Source organism: Saccopteryx bilineata, chromosome 8 (genome assembly GCF_036850765.1).
Source record: "Saccopteryx bilineata isolate mSacBil1 chromosome 8, mSacBil1_pri_phased_curated, whole genome shotgun sequence".
NCBI classification, from domain to species: domain Eukaryota; kingdom Metazoa; phylum Chordata; class Mammalia; order Chiroptera; family Emballonuridae; genus Saccopteryx; species Saccopteryx bilineata.
In genome coordinates this window covers 7,915,545-7,938,986 of record NC_089497.1, presented here as the reverse complement: position 1 = coordinate 7,938,986, position 23,442 = coordinate 7,915,545, and the positions used below count along the sequence as shown (strand labels likewise).

At 46.2% G+C, this 23,442-nt stretch overlaps 1 protein-coding gene across 1 annotated transcript in view; it reads right to left on the bottom strand.

Annotated features, from left to right (window-relative positions):
* Positions 1 to 23,442, bottom strand: part of MED12L (mediator complex subunit 12L) — a 356,828-nt gene that overhangs the window by 180,834 nt on the left and 152,552 nt on the right. The gene's annotated exons all lie outside the window — the stretch shown is intronic.

The following is a 23,442-nucleotide window of genomic DNA, read 5'->3' as shown; positions in this document are numbered from 1 at the left end:
CTTATTTAAGTGAAAATATTTTAACGTGAAGTACATAATGTACGCTTACTGCCTAGTCGTTGGGTTAGGCTGGAGCCAGACCTTTCTGAGTAGAGGTTCTGCGGGTTCAAGTTCTGCACAGTTTTTCTTCATAGACCATAAATTCACCACACTGCTGGCCACGTCCAGTTTGTTAGTCTAGCTCAAGTCGTAGGAGCCATTTGAAATACTTTTTTAAATACTTGAGAAGCCACGCGAGTAAAAATAACCCAGACCTAGACCTAGACTCTCGGGTCCTCCCAGGGACCGAGTCCGTCCCGGCCTAGTAAGGAAACGGCACAGTGGAGTTTCTCCACGAGCGTCTGCTGGACGGGTGGCAAAAAAGAGGATCTCGGCAAAAGAAACCCGCCGTGGAAACAATACCCCGCCCCACTGGTTTCCGTCTGAATGCACTCCTGTCCCACCTAACCGGAGGGGGTGCCAGGCTCTCACTGAGGGGGCACAACCAGACCTTCCTTGCCCAAGCCAAGTGATACAGCGTGAGAGCAACAAGCCAAGGGCCTGCGTTCTGGAATCAGACCGTCTGGTTTCCAAACCTGCCTCCACACCACTCCCTCTGTGACGACCTTGGTGAGTTCATCCCTGCCTGGGACTCATTTCCATCGCTTATCCTGGAAATGAAATTAACTAATACGGATGAAGTGCCCCCTCCTCCCCAAATGACTGGCCTAAGAGCAAAACCAGTGCTACCGAAGTCATCACCATGCTCATCTCATTTCTCAGTCACACAAGACAGTGGTTGATGACAAGAACAGGGAGAGCCAAAAAGATGTATTCAAACTCCAGCTTGTCACTTCACCTGCCGCTCAGCTTACTCCTCTGGGGAAACAGCAGAAAAGCCTGGCTTAGTAGAACTGCCGTAGTAGGTACCCTAACATCTGGAACATAGTGGGGGGGGGGGATGCGACCCAGCGCAGATCCGCATTCCCACAGGCCCCACCCCTCTCCTGCACAGCCAGCTGCCTATCAAACCTCCAGCCGGAACTGGAACCGGAACTGGGTAACCAGCCTGGGTCTGGTGACTCCGCACTTTAGTTGCGGCAGTGGAGGCGGAGCTACCTTCCCCCAGGAAACACTTTCTCAGAAGATACACACTTCACATATAGGATATAATCTGAGCAATAGTAATAAATAATAATAATAATGGCTACACTCTGGCGTTCAAGTCGGAGCTCAGAACAAGGAGAGAAGGCGGTGCCGGTGCCTCTAGTGCAGGGTTTTCAGCCCCGGTCCACGGACCGGATCCGCTAACCACCCTGATGGAGCACGAAGACAGCAGAGTCTGTAAAACCCACGGCGCCAGTGGGCTCGAGGCAACGGGGCAGGGTCTTCAAAGCGGAAAATGACACAGCCACGGACGAATGGGGAGTGATGCGCTGGGTACCGAAACGACTTCAACGAACGTATTTATTAACCCCCAGAGCACGTCTTCTTTTATCCTGACCCTTCAACTTGACCTTATTTGAAACATTTCCCTTCCAGTGACCAACCTCTGACAACATTCATCAACTTCCATATTCAAAACACAACACAAAAAACCTCTTGCCCAGAAAGCCTGTCCCGTGTGACCCGCCTTTTCCTGCGTGTCCACGTGGTGCACACGCCCTGCCAACCCTGCCATCTCTCTCCAATGTCTCCACCCCTTAACAGGGAGTTTATGATCTGCTGCCCGTCTGCTCACATTCTTCCTGCTCCAAGGCTAGGGGTGTGCTCTTACCTTTCCCCCACTTCAGGCTCGGGTATAAACTCTATACAACAAAGAGGGGGGAGATTTTAAATGTAAATTCAATGAGTTCTGACATCATGTAACTACCACTCCAATTAATACATCTCCTTCACAAAAGTTCCCTTGTGTTCCTTTGTAGCCATCGGCATCCACAGGCCTGATTTCTGTCCCTAGAGCTTAGTCTCACCCAGAGTAGAACTGCATATAAATAGGACCACACAGCACATACCCCTTTTGTGTCTGACTTTTGTGTGTGTGTGTGTCTGACTTCTTTTTGCTCGACATACTGTTTTTGAGATTTACCCATATTGTTGGCATGTCCCATGTCTCTTGATCACTGTGGAAATCTGTAAGTATATCACCATTAATGATCACTGTGGAAATCTATAAGTATACCACCATTAAGTATATACAATTTGTTTACTCATTTAAATCTGCTGATGAATATTTGAGTCATTCCCAGTTTTTGGCTGTGATGACTAAACTGGCTATGAACATTCTAATAAAAGTCTTTTAGTGGACACAGGCTTTCATTTCTTCTAGATAAACACTTAAGATCTAAATAAGGTTGAGGTTGCAAGCTACATGTTCAGCCTAGTTAAGAAGTTAGCACCCACAGTCCAAAGTGGACTGATCACTTAACACACCAACCAAAAATGTACGCAAGTGTTAACTGTTCCCTTTCCCTGCAAAGGTCAGTATTGTCAGTGTTTGTTTTCGTCTTTGTTTTACACTCTCATGGGTATGAAGTAATAGCTCACCATTTTAATTTGCATTTCCCTGTTACATAATGATTCTAAGCATTTTCCATGTGGTTCTTTGGTCAAACATCTTTTGTAAACTGTTCATATTTTTCAGCCATTTTTAAAAATTGAGGTTTTTGTCTTTTTTTATAGTTCTGACAATTCTTTAGTCTATGTCCTTTAAAAGAGAGATGTATTGTGAATATTTCCTCCCAACTTGTGGCTTACCTTTCACTTTCTTAATAACTAATAAAAACTGGAATTTTAAATTCTGATAAGGTACAAGTTATTAATTTTTAATTTTATGGTGAGTGCATTTTGTACTCTAAGACAGTGATTTTCAACCTTTTTTGAGCCATGGCACATTTTTTACATTTACAAAATCTTGGGGCACACCACCTACCAAAATGACACAAAATGACACTCTAACTGTAAGAATTTATTTAAAGTTTAAATAAATTACATTTATTTAAAGTTTAAATAAATTACATTTATTAAAAAAAGGTAAATAAAAAAGGATAACCCCCTCACATATATACAGTCCCATGTAACATCCCTCATATATACAGTCCCACTAACATCCCCTCATATACAGTCTCATGTATCCCCTCATATATACAGTCCCATGTAACCTCATATATACAGTCCCACGTAACATTCCCTTATAAATACAGTCCCACGTAACATCCCCTCATATACAGTCCCATGTAACCTCATATATACAGTCCCATGTAACCCCTCATATATACAGTCCCATGTAACATCCCCTTATAAATACAGTCCCACGTAACATCCCCTCATATACAGTCCCATGTAACCTCATATATACAGTCCCATGTAACCCCTCATATATACAGTCCCATGTAACCCCTTATATATACAGTCCCGCTAATAGATACTGGAGCTTTCATCAAGGTTGTGGGTTCAAATCAATTTGGCAAATACTCTCTCTATATAGAGACTGGACAAAATCAATTTTAGAAAATGTTGGGTACTTGTGTAACATCATAAGTCCTCAGAGCATCTCTACTGTCAGATTGAGAAGTTTGCTTTCTAGGTAAGAATTCTGATAAATACTAGAGTTCTCCCTGAAGTTGTGGGTTCAAATCCCATGGTCAGCTGGGTGCAGGGGCCTTGGTTCTGTTTTGATGGTGTATATAGAGATTTGAGCTCTTTAAGAAGATGATCCTTCAGGAGGCCGTATACAATATAGATAACATTGTGATGCATTGTATATCACCCTCTGCGGGGGCCTCTTTTAAAAAAGAAAAAGGTCAAATATCTATATACACCATCAGGATAGACATAACCAGCTGAGGCTGAGGCTTCATCTAGTGGTGGCAACATTTACCTCCAGTCCTGACCAGGATTAGAAATTGGGACCATGGGGAGGAGTAGCAGCTTCAACTACTCGCTGGGGCCACACAATGACAAGTGCGCGGCAGCCCCAGCGGGGACCTTCCTGGGTGTGGATGAGAGGCGGCCTACTATTGGTTCATCACTAGTGGTCGGGCTGAATCCTAGAAGGTGATTGGTTAGTGAGTGTTCCCTCTGAATTCACTCTTCCTGTCGCTGAGAGCTGGAGGGATTGTGAGGGGAATGTTTATGTTCGGATGGAGGCGGCTGGTGGCGGGCCGGATAAATAGCCTCCACGGGCCGTATCCGGCACGCGGGCCATAGTTTGGGGACCCATGTTTAATTTCCCCACAGCACACCTGACCATGTCTCATGGCACACTAGTGTGCCGAGGCACACTGGTTGAAAAACACTGCTCTAAGAAACTACTGGCTCTAAGGTTGGGAAGATGGTCTATGTTTTCCTCTGAAACCTGTAGTGTTTTCAGTTTCCTACTTAGGAAGAGACTCATCTGGACTCAGGTACCTCCTCCGACCCCCCATCTCATCTGGCAGTGGACCTCTGCAGCAGGCCAAGGGCTCTGAACACTGCTGACTCACTCACAGACGCCTCAGAGGTCAAAAGGAAGGTGTTCTGAAAGTCTAAGAAGGGCCCGTGTGCAGTCGTGGTAGCATCCTGTTTAGCAAACCGAACAGAAGTGAAGTCATAAATGTGACCCCATGGAGCAACACAAAGGCATTCACCTAGCACTCACGCGACAGCCCTGCTCTATGATAAGCTTCAGGCTAGGGCGGGGCTAACCCAAAGTTTTGATTTCTGTACAAACAGCAGCTTACCCCAGCAGAGAAAATGGACCAGTTCACTCACAATCATTTCCTTATCTGCCTATATATCAGAACAATTACCACATCAGAACAATTACCATGTTATTAGTATAAACCAAATTTTCCTTAATGAATTAGACTCTATAAAAACAGTCCGTCACAGCAACTCTGTTAATAACCACCTTTAAAATAGTAAATGCTAAAAAAAATACTACACTCAAGGGACATATTTCCTAAATGTCTAAACAATTTGCATTATTTTACAAGATCTAGATGACTCTAAAAATATTTACTAATATTTCTGGAAAGCAGGTCCACTCAAAACATAAAGAGAATTATTCTCGCTGTTTAGATAAAGGCTAACGCATCTTAAGATGGAGCATTTCCAGCTATTTTCTTGAGATTTTCCTAAAAAGCACAAGACTGAGAAGAGTAAAAATAATCTCTTCCATTTTATTGGGGTTTGGGGAATTTAATATATTCACTATGACCACAGAGAATTTTGTAAGTGCTGAGGATTACAGCTGATACAACAACCAAAGTACTAAGAAATGAGGAGACTTACCTGAAGGGCTGTATTGTGGCTCTGCTTCCCTGACAGTGCTGAGCCAAAGATGCTCATTTGTCCAGCAAGGTTCCTTCCTTATTACTCTGCCTGAGTGCTAAACTGTCAGCACAGCGGAGGATCCGCCACAGGGAACCAATGTATTTACACCTGAACAAGAAGGTATGTACTGGCTTATAGCTTGCACATGGCTCTATTTTTAATAATTACTCAGATTCACAGCTAGCATTTTTTGGAAATAATGACCAATAGTTGCTTAAAAATTTATGTAAGGCAATATAGAAGATGAGAAAGTACCGTATCAATGTCATATTGTTTCTCTTTAAAGAGAAAAGAAGGCTTTGCATCTAGCTACTTGAATCTGATTAAGTTATGCATTTAAATTCCTTTTCTCAGTATTTCATTGGTCCCCATTTCCTTAATAGCTAGGCATTATTTTTTTTTTGTCTTCCTAAATGCACAATTCTTCTACACTCGAAAGTCAAAAAATAGAAAAATACAAAAAACAAAACCTTCCCAGTAAGCCCTATCTTAAGCCCTATGTTTCATAAAGTGTTTAGTTAATAGTTCCAATAACAGTCCAAATTAACATTTCATTTCAAGAATGTACGAAACACTATAATGCAAGGAGTTCATTCTAGAATAGGCTACCCAGACAATATTTAATTAGAAAAGTTGTCTTATACTTTATAGCATCGAAATAACTCACCAATATTAGCTGAGAAGTATAAATCCCAATTTCCCCTAAAATCCACTTGAAACCCCACTGAAAGCTCCCCATAAGAGATTTAGACTGATTTCGTGTAAGGAGTGAGTTTATAGAGGTTACAGAATTCTCTGGCATGGTGGTGGGGGCCTGAGCACACCGCTCCCTGCCTGGGAGAAGAGAGCTTTTCCTTCAGAAAATGTCTGCAGCATTTTTGGTCCTGACTCTTGACTTTCCTCTCACCAGACAGCCACATGCAGCTTGCTGTATTTTTCCCTGTGCCAAGCCACTCAGTCCCAAAGATTCTCTCCTAGGGCTGGAATTCCTTCCCACTGATTTGTTCATGAAACAGATCCTTCACTCCTTCATTTACTTAAAACCTTCAAAATATTAGAATACAGAAGAATATTCAAGGAAAATAACATGCAGTAACCCCCTTCCGAACCCTTCCCCCGGGGCACAGAGCTAAGACTAATGTGAAAATCAAAAAGCAAAAAGGAATTATGCTATTATACAATAAGTGCTCTTGAACAAATATGATTTTAATAAGGTCTAGAGTCTGGGCAACCTTTGTTTAATGTTTAATGTTATGTTCAGTCTGTCAGCAACAAACTGCTTCCCACTCGCTGGTACTGTGAGCATGAGCCCAAGTGTCTTATGTTCGGGATTTCCAGATACATTCTAGGAGAAGAAGTTCAAATACTTCACAAATTTGCCTACATTTTCACACTGACAAGTTCATGTTCTCGTTTTAATCGAGGATTCTGAATGCCTTGGAAATTGAGGCTAACAAAGGAAACCCAATTACATTAAGTCCTCACTTAACATCTTCATTATGTTCTGTGACTTTAAGTGAAAGATGGGTTTGCTAAGTTGGAGGAGGAACAGCAGCAAGAGGCCAACACAGCTGCAGCAGACAGGGGCGCAGCGGGACAGAGCCCACCGGACGTGGGGTGGGGCCAAGAAGCCCGGAAAAGGGGCAGGGGCGTGGCCTGAGAGCAGGCTGGAGCGCTAAGTGCAGAGGGACTTCTTTCCCTCTCCCCACCTCCCCCCAGGGGGTTGGAACAAAGGAGTACCAAGCCCCTCTTACAGATGGCTGAGAAGAGACTGGGGTGGGGGGTTGGGGAGAGACGGGTCTGGAGGCAGGAAGACCAGATAGATAGGAGACTCCTCCTTTTAAATACACAAACTGCAATTGCGGAGAAACAATTTCAGGGAGAAAGGCAGCCCATCAAACCATCAAATATAAATGAGAAACTCTCCATAATGGGTTATGTGCACTTTACACAACTATGCATCGACTAATGAGTTTAGGGTTATTAGTTGATAAACCTAAAAAGGCCGCAAGAAGTTTCCAATAGAAGCTCGTAGGCAGTTTCCTCTTTCTTATCCGACAGCACAGGCTCCTACTGCCCTCAGGAAAGACTTGATTTCCTCAGTGTATAGGATATCCAATAATCATTTAGTTTTCTTCTAAGTGAGCACAACCTCTTCGTGGTGCCCCATTGAAAGCACGTTAGAAACAATTACAGCAGTGATACCGAAGACCAACCTCAAAACACCGCCTTCCAAGTTTCGAGGGGAAAGTAGGAGAAAGTGAGAAAGCAAGAGAACACAGTGTTTATAACGATAAGGAAAACAGGAAAGAATCTGAATATCCACTAGCAGGGAAATCATTCCATCACGATCTTTCCCTCAATAAGATGGCATGCAATCCTCTGAAGAAAGAGGGAGGGCTTTCACACCTGCCGTGGGAAAGTGGCCTGGATGTGCCCGCTGCTAGCTGAGTGGGCTTTGGGAGCAGAGACGCTTCCCCACTCCCCTGCCTGTCCAGCACCTAACATTTCCTGGGGGCGTTCCACACGTCACACATTGCCTTAGTGCTTTGTAACATCTCACTGAGAATTTGCGAAAGTCCTACGGTACACTTATTCCCAACTAATAGGTGAATGACATCTTTTAGCCAGACTCAAACAGCTGGTAAGTGGGGGAGGCAGGATTTGAATGAAGGAATTCCAACCGTGTAGCCCACCTCCTTAACCTCTATGTTCACCCATCCCTTAGGTAAGTCCTTACTCACGGAGTGTATTAGTGTATTATGTAAACTGGCTCTTGGATTCTTCCTCCCAAATAACATTAAAGAAAAAACTTTCCACTTAGTGTTCTGGGAAATAATTTTAAGGAAAATTAAACTAATGATGAAACATGCAAGGCTCGTGACATTTTGGAAAGTTATGACACAAGATGACATTAAACCCAAGACCAAAGTACAAGGCAACTTTTCAAACAAATGTCATTTGGGATCAGCGAGAGACCAGACCGCAGTGCTGTCGGCCCTCCCCACAGCGGCACGCTGTGAGTGCCACGTGTGCACACTTCCCTCTGGCTCCAGCTGTGTCTGAACATTCGGCACAGGAAGTGTCCTGTTATCCAGTTTACAATGAAACAGTGCTCATCATCTTAAGACAAAGCAGGAAGGCTCCAGTCAGCAGACTTTCTTCAGCGGTTCCGCATGTCGATGACAAAGGAGTGGGAGGTACTGCAGAGTGAAGCTGATGATGATGAGCCAAACCACCAAAGGGCTCTGCTCTATCCTGAAAGCACAGAGCTGTGCACAGCCCTGACTTGCTCGTCTGTCTCTACACCCACATGACCAGTGCAGAAATGTCCCCCTCCTGTTCCCCCGACCCCAACGCCTTCATGCACAGGTCTGTCTCCTCCCCCCTGCTGCCACCTCCACCAGCAGTAATTCACAGCAGTGTCATCATCTCAGAGGGCCAGCAGAGGGTCCAAGTTTAAGACAGAGCCGTAACCTCTCCCCGCCTCAACTTAAATCCTTACTAGCTGTGTGACCTTGGGCAAGATGCCTAACCATTCTGTGCCTCACGATCCTCATTGAACTGGTGTAAATGAACAGTACTTATACACTAGCAATTTGGGTTTTTTTTGTTTGTTTGTTCAGCAAAAGAGAGAGAGGAAAGAGGGACAGAAAGTAAGGGAGAGAGATGAGGAGCATCAACTCATAGTTGTACTGCCTTAGTTGTTCATTGATTGCTTTCTCATATGTACCTTGACTGGGGGGCTCCAGCCGAGCCAGTGTCCCCTTGCTTAAGCCAGCGACCTTGGGCTTCAAGCCAGTGACCATGAATCATGTCTATGACCCCACACTCAAGCCAGAAAGCCCGTGCTCAAGCTGGATGAGCCCACGCTCAAGCCAGTGACCTCGGGGTTTCAAACCTGGGTCCTCAGCATCTCAGGCCAAAGCTCCATCCACTGTGCCATCTCCTGGTCAGGCTAGCAATCAGGTTTTAATGAGCTAATATAAATAAGGAATTTAGAAAAATATCCGGTGTCTTATAAAAACACAGCAAATGTTAGGCATAATTATCGCTATTGCTATCGTAGTGCATGACGAGGAGGCATAAATTCCCCTCTGGTGTCAGAGTCAGCAAGAGGCTCTTTCCTCTACCTCGTATTTTTCCATTTACAACAGAATAACTGTTTTCCCAAGGATACATTTTCCAGACCTTTAGTTTCTTCTTTTCACTTTTCTATGTTTTCTAATTTTCTCATGCATTCCTCAGTAATTTTTTTTCTTTAAATTAAGTTGTTTAAAGTAAAGCAATGTCCACTGAGTTCCTGTCCCGCCCTCCCGGCTGGGTTGGAGACCGCCAGTGTCCACCATGTCAACTCGATGGCTGAGAGAGTGGGGGTCAGGACCACCCCGCAAGGGCCATGTGACATTCCACAGGGCCCAGGATCAATGTCTGGAGACATCTCAGGGCGTGAGCTCTCCACGAAAAGTTGGGGGCAAACCACAGGCAGAGGCTACACATGCTACTAAAAATGAATAATAATCGGGGGGAGGGACAAAGGGGGTATAAAAAGGGACACAGGGGTGGGGGTGAGGAAGTTATATTCAGTAGGACACTTGAATCCATGTAAATATAATAAATTAAAAATTAACAACAAAAATGAATAATCAAATTCTCAAAACAAACACTGGCATGTGTCTTAGAATCTAATGACTCTAATAGGATAAAATCTGGAAAGTTAAAATGCGTAGTTTATAGCCGAGTACTTAGGGGTTCCCAAACCCCCCACTACCGTATAAAATGTGTTTGTACATTTTTCTAGCCTTCTGGCTTTCCTCAAATTCTGAAAGATCTTGACATTTTTAAACTGCTACAAACTGTTGATTTAACAGTGATTCTCAAACTTTCACCTGTTTGTTAAAACCTGTGTCCTGGGCCACCCTCAGACTTTCTATGTTTTGGGGGTAGATGGGGGTGGTCTAGGGTAATCCTTGAGGCTTTGCATTTCTAGCATGTTCTCACTGGTCTAGGTGCAGGATCCGCTTTGAGAACCAGTGGCTTAAGGAATTATGTAAAAAGCATTATAGCTTTTTCCTTAAGGCAAGCAACCAACCCCCCTAATGGAAGTGACGCAGGAAAACTAATGGCCGTTTGTCCATTGCACGCTAGTGAGTTACTGCTTCAGCGTCTGCCGTATCCCTACACCACACCAGCCGCGCCGTTCTTTTTGGGGGTCTCTCTCCAACGTTCATACATGCAAGACACCTCCCTAATCTCTCAGGCATTTTCAAATGAGGCTGAGAGAGAACATAATGTAGTTTTGAAAACTCCACCTCTCTGTTGTTTCAGAATTCAATGTACAAAGAAAACATATCTCTGCTCCCATCGGAAGAATCAAGCCGATGTATCTCACTAACACATAGGGGCCACCAGACAATGCTCGACTGTAACAGGCCCAGAAACATCCAGGACCTCAAGAACTCTGGGGAGTCTGGGGAGAAAGGAAGGCCAGGGTAAGGGGTGTGGTGCCCTCGGGGTACAAACGCTGAGTTTGTTGTAGCTGTCTTAGCACAACTGCGGCTGGAATGCTCTTCTGCATAGGGGAAATAATTAGTCATTTAGACAAGAAGTTTATTACACTTTTAAGACTAGGTCTTAATGCCTCTATATGCAGGAAAGTGATCACTAGGGATAAAGTTCATCAGTACTGAGTTGTCCTTATTAAGTAAACTGTCATTAAAAACTAGCTTTATACGTATGTTAGTAGAGCTACGTTAAGAAGTAAGAGGTGAACATACGTTCATTGTGCGTTCTGGTAATATCAACTCTTACACAAGCAGTTTAAGCTAGATAAGATGAGGTTTGGAGCCTTTTACCATTTCCAAACACCACGTCCACTAATTTGGATAGGCCCCATTGTTCTTAGGCTTAAAGCACACTGAGCGTCGTTAAACCCCACCCCCACTCCCATGTGATCTCCCAGCCACACACACTAACACAGTGGGGACCCCGCAGCCAGCTGGATGCTGGAATAACCAAAAAATGAAAAATGCCTGAGCTCCCCCTAAAGTGCTTACAAATGTGGAACATTTATCATGTAACAAAACAGGGATTTGGGTCTCAATGGCTTAGAATTAACATCTAGGGATCGCAGAAGGGAGAGAACAGGATGAATTCGTCAGTCAGGGGCATCATGAAGGAACCAGAATTAGAACAGAGAAGAACAGACCAGGAAAAGAAAGAAAACATCGGGGCTGAGCTGTAAGCCAGGAAGTCTGCCGGGAAAAGCACTGAGCTCTTTTAAGTGGCGGCAGGGAGACGCATCCTAAAGACTAGAACGGAGGGTCTGTGCACAGTAGGTGCTCAATAAACTGGCTCACAGCAGACAGCAACCCCACACCACAGCGGCATCCACTACAGAGAGAGACTCGGGGAGCCCGGCAGATTCAGGCACACCCTGAGATTTCGGGAGACGGCGCATGCTCGCAAGATCAAGCGATTCAGGGCGCACCTCTTTTAGTGGGAACTGTGTCCCCGTTGCCCGGGACAGACCTAGTTCACTCCGGTGGTCCCAGTTTATGCAGTTTTCACTAATGCCCCTTCTCACTCTCAACAGGGTCTCTGCTCAAATAATAAATTACAAGGTCACCCTATCCACCTGTACGGGCTAGGCCTTTGGTCAAGAATATCTTTTCCAAAGTACTTCCTGGGGCAGTGCCGTTCAGATCAGAAAGTTCCCCCTCACGTCTTAAAGGCAAGGAGAAAATGGCACAGATTCAAAGCCGAGCCGATGTCTGAAGGCGAGCCAGACGTCCACTCCACACAGACGGCTCCATTCTCAGGGCTGTGGGCTCCAGGCCCAAGGACTCTAACTAATCAGACACAAACAAAAGGAGTTAAACAGGTGAAACTCCTCATGTGCTCATGTGAACCTTCCAGCCATGTCCCTCCGTGCCTAGGCACTGCCAAGTATGGGGGGCATAAACTTATTTGATGTATTATTGATAATATGTGTATATAATTATGCTTAGGTATACATAAGTATATATGTCAATAAGAGAAATAAGTATCATCATCCAAAAAATAGAAGTCATTTGCATAAAGCATACATACGCACCTGCCAAGAGCCTATAAAACAGGACAGCACCATCCTCCACAGAAAAGCCACACGCTTCAGGGGCTGCGTCCACCGGGAGCTCCGCTGCCTCTCCAGCCCTGGGCCTGCAGGTGGATAACTGGACGGGCCCGGTGGCTCTCTCTCTGTCCTAGGCCCACCTCAGAAACATCTAACTAAGCCACCAAAGGGGAACACCAACGGAGAACATATTCAAACACAGCACTGAATATAAAGTTACCAGACAGTCTGGAGTCGTGGAGCCTGTCTCATCCTTAAATACTCTAGCCTATCAAGATATCTGACCCAGAAAGTATCTCACATTGTCCCTGGATGGGTCTCAGGTGCTTGGGATAAAAGGGAAATTTTTTTTCCCTTTTATTTTCTTTTGCTTTTTTTTTTTTGTTTTTATTTCAAGATTCTATTCATTGATTTTTAGAGAGAGGAGAGAGAGAAAGTCAGGGAGGGGGGCGCAGGAAGCATCAATTCATAGTTGCCTCTCGTATGTGCCTTGGCCTGGCAAGCCCGGGGCTCGAACCGGCAATCGAACATTCCAGGTCAGCACCTTATCTGCTGTGCCACCACAGGCCAGGCTGCAATCCGGCCTCTTGTTCCAGGCACAACCACACACAGGCCTGCCAGCGCCACACCAACAGACCGCGAATGGTCCAGGAGGTTTCTATGCAGAAAGGAAGCCCAGGTGTGAATTAACCGCTTGTCACCCTGCTGCTGTATGTCCTTATATTGTAATTTCCGAAAGGAAAGGACCATATCCAAGCAGCAACATCCTCCTAGTAACCCAGGGTCTCCATCAACTTCTGTCAATTCATCAGGGTTTTCCTTTCTTGTTTGCTGTTCTAGATATAACTTTATTTTTTACTAAAAATACAGTTAATATACAATACTATATTAGTTTCAAGTGTACAACATAGTTATTCAATATTTATATACATAACAAAGTGGTCACCATAATAAGTCTAGTGACCATCTGACACCATACAAGGTTGTTACAATAACGACTATATCCTCTATGCTGTACGTTACGTCCCATAATTTACTGATTTTATAACTAACTGGAAATCTGTATCTATTATTCCCTTCTACCTTTTTTGCTCTTCCCCCTACACCCCTCCTCTCTGAAACCATCCATTTGGTCTCTATGACTTTCAGTCTGTTTCTGTTTAATTTTTTGTTCCTTTTTTTTCTAGAGTCCACATATAAGTAAGATCACATGATATTTATCCTTCTCTGTCTGATTTACTCCACTTAGCATAATACCCCCTAAGGCCAAACATGTTGTCACAAATGGCAAAATTTCATTTACTTTTTATGGCTGAGTAATATTTTAATATATACATGATATATATATATCTTATTATATGTTATATACCTATTTCAGTATATATATTTCCTTATGTATAGCACATCTTTACATATATTAATATTTCATTACATATTATATGAATATATTTTACTATATTTATATATGTGTGTACGTGTGTATATAAATCACATCTTGATCCGTTTATAATGGACACTTAGGTTACTTGTGCTGGGTAAACTGGACAGCGACATGCAAACAAATTCAAAACAGATTAAATACTTAAATGCAAGCCCAGAAACCATAAAACTCCTAAAACATAGGCAGTAAACTCGGACATCGGTCTTCGCAGTGTTTTTCAGATAGGTCTTCCCAGGCGAAGACCACAGCAGCGAAAATAAACAAGTGGAGTTCCCCTGACTTGAATGACTAAAATATCCATGAAGCCCGTAGTCGCAAGAGGCAGGACAAGCTTATTCTAGACCCAAGTTCTAAATCGATGTGATTTTCAGACTGTCTTCCTTAGCCACAGGGAACCACAGACTTTGGGGGGCAACAGGCAGGGACGGGGTAGGGGCAGCCACTGTCGGTGTCTGAGTTCAGAGGGACCCCCCTTCATCTGTTTCACCCATCAGGGTTCTGTTTAAGGTTTCAATAGAAAAAATGGGTTCCATTGCTAAACAAAACATACACACACGTTTAGGACCTGTTGCTAGAGCCAGAGCTGGACAAACATTTCAGAGAGACACGAAGAACTACGAGAGAAGCCTGAAATGTTTGAGGAGGACAGGATCTTAGATCAACTTCTGAGTCAACTCTCATTCAAACTGAGGAAGGATGAGCCACTGAGCACTTCAGCAGAAAGCATCCCCTCACACTACCGTCTCCATCCTCGCTGTCCTCCCACTCCTGCCCGCTCTCTCCTGGGCTCCCACACCGTACCACCGACATCGGGCGTCCAGACCCTATCTGTACAACCTCCAATGATAGTGCAGCCTCAGGACACAGGTACCGGCCCGCTGGAGGCTCCAGGAACCGGGACGCTGAAGTCTTGTTCTAAGATACGCCTAGCAAGGGGCAGGGTGGGCGCAGAATACAGTTCTCTCTCAAAGTGAAGAAATGGACAGAGATGCCGTAGTACTAGAATTCTAGTATTCCCAGCCAGCGTTTGTGCCGCACGCTGTGTGCAGTCCGTGTGCGCCGTCTCAGCTGCTCCATGCGGCAGCCCCGTCATGGAGAGGCCGTTTCCAGCACCAGGTCCCAGCGAGAGGGGGGAAGCGGGGAGACCAGCGGCCCAGACCCACCTGCGCCCTGCTCGCCTCTCCCCTACCTCACGGTTGGCAGAAGCACATGCCTGCCCTAAAAGACGCTAAGGGACCCAAGCACGTCAGCATTCAATGCCAGATCTAAAATGAACAAAGAGAGAAATAAAAGATTCCCAACGTCCCCAGCATGCATGAGCACTCGGGAGAGCTAGCAGTCACTGTAGAAGCAGCTGAGAAAGTGAAAATTCTCCTTCCTGTGCTCCAAGAGGGGGTGGCTGAGGAATTTAACCACCGCCCGCCCCGGACTTATTCTTCTCCTTCAAAACCGCAGCAGCAAACTCCTCTGCTTTGTCTGCATGTATGCAGCACCCGTGCCGGGGCATACTGACAACGTTCACTTCACAACAGGCCCACAGACAGAGCTAATGGGTGGTGAGGGTCGGAGCACTTGATGTTGCCCCTGAGCTACTGACCACGTAGCACCCAGATCTTTCCAGCCCATCATGGTGTGGCCTCACCTGTCCTCTGAATGAACATGAGCCCCAACAGCTGGCCTGTACACGCCTCAGAGTGCCACAAGACCCAGATTGAAGCAGGATGAATACCGAAGCATGAATACCGAAGCTGCACCCTCACTAACTTTTTTTTTCTAGAAAATAAATAGAGTTTCATGCCAGAAACTTTGACCTTGAAGCCAAACTTTTTTTTTTTTTTTTTGGTGACAGAGACAGAGAGAGGGACAGATAGGGACAGACAGAAAGGGAGAGATGAGAAGCATCAATTCTTTGTGGTGGCTCTTTGTTGCAGCTTCTTAGTTGTTCAGTGATGGTTTTCTTATATGTGCCTTGACCAGGGGGCTACAGCAGACTAAGTGACCCTTGCTCAAGCCAGCGACCTTGGGCTCAAGCCAGCAACCATGAGGTCATGTCTATGACTCCACACCCAACCCAGCAACCCCGCTCTCAAGCTGGTGAGCCTGTGCTCAAGCCGGCGACTTCTGGGTTTTGAACCTGGGTCCTCTGCATCCCAGTCCTATGCTCTATCCACTGTGCCACCGCCTGGTCAGGCACAAACTGACTCTTATGTTATCTCCACACAAAGTGCCTAGAGCAAGCGACAGAGGAACGATGAGAAGGGCATGGCCACTATCAATTACCGTTCAACTTCTGTAGCACGGGGAAAGAGATTTGAAATTCAAATATTTGTGTGAATCTCATCTATACCAATGCCCCTTAGAAAAACAGTCTGAACACAGGCCAGAGAAAATGATGGTAAAAGGCAGATCCGTAAGGACCAGGAAGCTCCATTTCAAAACTGTGTGTTCTCTGGGCAATCATTATCTTCCAGAGGCAATGAGAAACCCCTACAGTGCAGGTTTCCTTCACTTGTTATTTCCATCAATAAAATAATACTTATGGCAGGCAACATTAATTCTCATCTAAGGGCCAGGAACTCAGAGAAATATTTAAGTAGCTATCATCCTTGTTTTTGTATCATCCTTAGGAAGAGAATGCTGGAGGCACAGAAAGGTTAAGTAACAAGCCCTAAAACACACAGCCAACATGCTAAGTAAAGCAATTGACTCCGGAGACATTACTTTCAGCCAATCAGACAAACTGTCTCTCACACTCCCCACTAGGACCACAAGGTCAACAAATGTTTCAACTGCCTCGAAGACTCGATCCTATAAACATTTAGACTAACTACAACGTGCCAACTGGCATCCAGTGAGAAGGAGGATTAGCCTGAAGCCGCAGAGTAAGGTCTGCAGGGGAGGATCTGACACAGACGCCTTTTGGGCCGGGTCATGGGAAAACCATCCCAAACGGTTCTGAGAAAACGTGGGTCCAGAATGTCTGCAACGTCCCCAAACCATTTCCTCCTCAAACCACACCATGGCTGAGAGTTCAGGAGCAGCTGTCATCGTGTGCTGCTTTTCATTTTGTTTTGTGAAACTCAGTGTCCCCGACGGCAGGGTAAGCGCCCTGCCTCTCGGAAAATAGCACACACTTCGTATGCAAAGTGGATAAGGGTTACTGGGATGGCAAATGACAAGAGATCACTTAGCTAAGTCAAACATCATTTTTCCCCCGTCGGCCCATTACAAAAAAACAACAAGAACAAGAAAACCCTCTGTCATTTCCCACAACAACAAAGTAAGGAATAATGACCGGTCAGCTGCTCTATTTACGGAATGTTCCACTCGTGTGAACTTCTGTTCTCCTTACCTAAAGAGACACGCTTCTTGCCTTCACTATGATGTGGTGCGTCCCGGCCTCACTAAGAGAACTCTTCATCCAGACGGTGCTAGAAGGGCCGACAGCATGGTAAGCTCTGGCCTCTGCCACAGGACAGCAGTCAGATGTGAGTTCTGCACGTGGAGAGGGATTTCAGGACCACACATTTTTGTCTACCAATAAAAAATAAAGAGCAAGACCCTAAACACTTCTCAAACTGACAACAGTGAACAGAGAGGAAGTGTGCTCACCCACTCTCCCGGCGGAGACCGAGCAGAACCAGGGACCAGGGGCGCGACAGGAGAAGCCAGCATCCTCACCTAGGGGTCCGCGGAAGCTTGGCGGAAGAGCAACCCCCAGATGTGCGCCCATCTTCCCAGGTCTGAATGCACCCGGCTACCGCACACTGCACACTTCCTCCTGAAAGGCATGCCAATACTTTGTAACTACTGCTCCGGGGTTACGTACAGCGGGCTGTGTGACCTGCCAGAGCTTCCCCACAGCCATCGTGACTGAGCCTGAAACCTCCTCAAATTGGAATGCTTTTATAAAAATCAGCATTAACTAAAACTGCAAGGCACGGCACTCTGTATCTACCATAGATTCAGTAATAATCCCACCTCAAGATTACACAGCAACAGTGAGTCTGTGGCTATACCAATACGAGCCCCTGTCACTTTCTAACCCCTACATGGGCGGAGCACTGCAGACAGACAACGCGCTCGGCTTCCCTGACACTTTCCAGACTTCAGTGGAGTAAGTAACACCAGAGGCAGCCCTCCCTTCGCAGATACGAGACAGAAACCTAGAGAGACTGCAGAACCAGCCAAGGTCCCCAGGCTGCTAACAGGCAGAGCACACTTTTGTTCCACAGGTAACTCTAAAAACATGATGCAGAGTTCATTGCAAAAAAAAAAAAAAAAAAAAAAAAAAAAAAAAAAAAAAAGAAAAGAAAAATCACAGATCCTCTAACCCCGATTCCAGCTCCACACTGGAGTAGACAGTTTGCTGTAATTGTTTTCTTCATTTTGTCTTGCATGAATCTCCAGCCAAAAGCGGCCAAAGGTCTCATGTTGCGGGCAGGCTCAGGCTCTGGTGGACTGCCCGAGACCCCCAGGGGAAGACCGAAAGGCTGTGGATTAGTTACAGGCCGACGGCCGGAAAAGACACCTGGCAGCACGGACGCTCAGCTACGGCAGGTGTGCGTTTGTTCACACTCCCGCCCCTCCGCTGCGCGATACTCAACTGCCGCGACTGGCTCTCGGCTGCATGCCCCCTCGCATCTACAATGAAAGTTCAGGTGGATAAATAAGTCACTCTCTCACACATGAGGGTTACCAATCAGATGACCCCCCAAAAGAGTACTTTGACGAACAAATGAGAGGCACGGTCTTCCGCCTGCACCCCGTGACTGGGCGGTTAGCTCTTTTCTCAAATTGCTTATACTGATGTGAAACTGCCCCCAACAGTCTCCACCAGCTAATCCCCTGCCTGCCTACTCATGACGCATGTTTTTATCTTCTAGTGATTGTCTGCATTTCTAAATGAATAAAATCAGGGGCCCTGCTTATCAAGGATAGCGTAAGGCTCCCGGGAAAACCGAGAGCATGTGGCCAAGCGCAGAATCAGGATTGACTGAGGCTTCCTTCCGGTAGCATGTAAGTTTCCACGAGAAAGACAAGAATAAAAGACACCGCTCTGGAAGTGTAGATGTAACTTTATGGAGATAGTCACTGCAAGCTGCTAAAAGCAACATTCCCAACCTGATAAACAGAAGGGCCCTCCAGTGAAACCTAACAGAAAACTATTAATAAGACTCTGTCAACACACACTCCGTCTGCCCGTCGAGGTGCAGGGCTGAGAACTCTGCTCGGCACAAGTTCTGTGAACACACACCTGGACTTCACAAGTGTCTGTAGGCGCAGTGCTGGCAAAGTACTTCCAGGCTTATTCTACACACACAGCTAAGAAGTGGACAAAATGAGGTCTGGCTCAAATTATAACATTAAAGTGGTAATAAGAGCTAATATTTACAGAACGTGTTTACATATCTTAACTGTGAACGGAACACTGAGCAGCTGCGACCAGAGAGAAGCCTGTCCCCATCAGACCAGAGGGCCCAGTTCCTCCTGGTCACCCGAGGAGGCTGAGGCATCACAGTCCAGTACCAGTAAGGAGCCTCGGCTGTAAATAACAACTGCAGAGCACTAACTATACAAGCAAGAGATCCTCACTCAATGATCAGAGTAATCATCTAGGCCAGTGGTCGGCAAACTGCGGCTCGCGAGCGACCCCTTGAGTGCGGCCCCTTGGTCATCTTAGGAGCGCCCTAATTAAGTTAAAAACAATGTACCTACCTATATAGTTTAAGTTTAAAATATCTGGCTCTCAAAAGAAATTTCAATCGTTGTCCTGTTGATATTTGGCTCTGCTGACTAATGAGATTGCCGACCACGGATCTAGGCAAAGAGAGATGTGGAGGGTTAAGGGATCTACATCTTCATTTTTCCACAAAAAGAAGTCAACAGACACTTCTAAAAGCCAAGAACATCGGTTATGTATGAATATAGGGGTTGACACCCCAAAAATAATCGCTAAAACGTGCAAGAGATGGCCCCTGGACACAGGGAAAAGGCGGGATGGCTAAGTTCATCCTAAGTTTCACATCCTTGTTTGGTTTCTTCAAAGACACAGGTGTGTGACTTCGATAAAAATTTTAAATTAGTTTAATTCGAATGACTAATACAAAGAAATCAAAATTGGAAGGATGTCTAAATTTCTTGGGCTAGAAAAAGCAGCAGAGAAAATAGTGAAGGTCCTCACTCATTGATCCAGGCGCCAATGGACTGCTAAGGGAAGGGGTAACATGCCAGCCCAGGAAGACAGTCGGCAGCCTGGCACTCTCGGGGGATGGAGGAGCAGAAAAGCCACCTGCCCTCCTGCCCAACACACCAAGTGGCAACGTGAACAATAGAACTGGGAGTACCTCGCACAAGACCCATCATCCCCCCGAAGCAGGATCAGAGTTCACGGTCAGCACGGGAGGGGTTCAGGGGGACAAGCCACGCACTGCTCAGGGGAAGACAAGGAGCAGCACGGGAGGGGTTCAGGGGGACAAGCCACGCACTGCTCAGGGGAAGACAAGGGGCAGCACGGGAGGGGTTCAGGGGACAAGCCACGCACTGCTCAGGGGAAGACAAGGGGCAGCGCCAGGAGCAGAGTGTCCTCGCCGGGTTCCAGGGCGCACCAGAGGCAACGACCCGCCAGAGGCTGGGGGCGCAAGGACAGAGGCAGGTGCGTCCACACACGGGACCCGGTGGAGAACACTGCACTCAGCGCGCTTGTGCCGCGGCCCCGCGTCAGCGGGAGAGAGTGGGCAGGGCTGGGAGGGAGCTCTGCGGTTTCAGGCACAATGCAAAACGACAGAGATACCCGTCAGTACAGCAAGAAAAGGGGCGCCTCTGAAACGATCTCATTTATAGGAACTCTCCTTTCCTGGCTGACCTGGCCTGTGTTGCATCACACACTCTTCAATCCCAGAGACGGACACTGTCTCAGTGCGCGGGGTCCCGCCCGGCCGCCGCCGTCTGCACCCTCTAGCTTCATGCCGGCGGGCTCTGTCCACACACTTTCTCATTATTCCCGTAGCTCTCCTCCAGCTCACAAGATGGAACACCACTGTGAACGTACATGTTCCCTTAAAAACTATTTTTCCCCTTTGGCATTCCTGCATATTTGCTACTTTCCATATTACCATCATTACTTCACTCAGTGAGACTGACCCAAGTTTGATCTGCACAACCCCAGGTACTGACTTCGATGAACACATTCACATCCGACTCCAGGTTTCTTTGTATCTGAGCTAGTTCTAGCAGTCACAGCGTTACAAACAAACAGATTCCTGCATATCAAACTGCATGTTTATTTTTAAAAGTTTATTTTTATATCATGGATCATAAGCTTTCCAAAATAAAAAGTGAGTTTATTAACTTTTACTCTGCTCTTTATCAATATTTAAGAGTCTCATTTATGAAAGCAACCAAGTGTCATAAGTAAAACTTAGAACATTAAGAAATCAACACATCTTTACTTTTGTGTTATTTTAACTCTGTGAGTGAAAGTGGCTCTGGTTGGCTCTGAAGATGAAAAATTGACAAAAACAGGCCCTGGCTGGTTGGCGCAGTGGCACAGCATTGGCCCGGCGTGTGGATGTCCGGGGTTCGATTCCCAGTCAGGGCACACAGGAGAAGTGACCATCTGCTTCTCCACCCCTCCCCCTCCCCTTCTCTCTCTCTCTCTCTCTCTCTCTCTCTCTCTCTCTTCCACAGCCATGGTTCAATTAGTTCGAGCAAGTTGGCTCCTGGTGCTAAGGATGGCCCCATGCCTTTCACTTCAGGTGCTAAAAGTAGCTCAGTTGCTAGGCAATAGAGCAACGGGCCCCAGATGAGCAGAGAACCACCTCTTAGGGGGCTTGCCAGATGGATCCTGGTCAGGGCACATGCAGGAGTCTGTCTCTGTATCTCTCCTTTCAGTTAAATAAATTTGACAAGACAGTGCTCCTGTTTTCAACAGTTCCAGTCTAGCAGAGAGAGACAAAGAACAGATCATTCAAAAACACTGATTACATACTTTGGGCTACCCCTCGGGCCCCAGGCCCCAGAGCACCTTCCTACAAAAGGTGACAAATACGTGTTACTTGGTTGATTAACTGCTGAGACACATAAAATACTTTCAAACCTTTTTTTGCTTAGGCTGAAGCTAAACATTTCATTTTTAAGATGACTCCATGTAAACAAAAGTCAGATATAAACAGAACTGATATATGTGGATATAATAAATAAAAAAGTGAGAAGCGAGTACATGAATGGCTGACATTCTAGAAATACAGTTTAAACTCAGGACAAACCAGATGAAAGAAGAGAATTAGCCGAGGGAGGGAGTCCAGGCAGAGGACAAGGCACAACCCAAGCACAGAGGCAGGAACTATTGATACTTGCAAGAAATTCAAACAAGTCAGTGCTACTGTTAACATAAAATTCAAGGCATGTTATGGCAGAAGATGAACAGTGTCAAATCACACCAGTCTGCCTGGTTTAACAGCATCAACTAATCTTGTAGGTGACAAAGACCCACAAAAAGGACATGGCGACGCTTGTACTTTAGAGGGACCCCTCCTGAGCGTGGCCGGAGCACAGGCCCTGAGTGGGAACAGACTGGAGGCAGGGAACGAGGGCAGAAAATGACCTGGGTTTGGAGGAAATCATAGACAAGAAAAACATTGGCGTTAAAAAGTCACCCGGTTTTGGTGACTGACTGGATAGGAGTGGGGGAGACTGGGGAGGAGAATGCAGTGGTTTATAGCTCGGATTACCAGTAGACGATGGTATCAAACAAGAGGAGCTCACGGTCAAGGGGAAGTTTTGAGGGGTTTTATTCTGTGTGCTAATGGTAACAAGCATGACTGAGAGTGAGTGAGCTACCCCAATATGCAGGGCAAGCAGCTGGTAGAACAGGTCCAGGTGATGAAACAGGTCCAACACTGGGTGACCTCGAAGTAAACAGCACAGGCACAGGCACCGTGCCCTTCCTCTTGAGGGACGAATTCCAAGTGCGTGAACCCAGAGTGCCAGGTGATAAGAGTACAGAGTGCTGGCAACAATTTGTTAAATAAAAAGGAATCCAGGAACTCGGAGTCACACAGAGCGCTTGACCCAAAGGAAGATTAGGAGTCCCCGAAGCACCAATTCAAGAGGAACATGTCCGAACCACAGCTGGAACGGACCAAGTCCACCCTGAACAGCCTTGAGGGCCTTGCAGTCCTCCTCCTCCTCCTCCTCCTTCTCCTCTGACCGGCACCTTGCCCTACGCTGACCACGGCTCTCAGGTGACCCCCAACACACACGCACTTCTTTCCCTGGTGCTGAAACACCAGGGACAGGCTCTGGTCTCTTTTACTCTCAAATATTTTTGGGGTTTCCAACAAGTTTCAAGGAGTTTGTTGAAGCCGTGTGAATTACGGCTCGAAATAACTTCCCAATAAATACAGAAGCTATTCTTACAGCAGCTTCACAGGAAGAGGTCACAGCCAGGCATGGGAACCGACTGGTCCAGCCTCCCACAGCGGGAGCCCTCCTTCGGGGCCACTCCCTCCTCTCGGCACCTAAGGGGCCACTCCCTCCTCTCGGCACCCACTGTCACCCCAGAGGCAGCTCGGTCAGACCCCCGTCATCT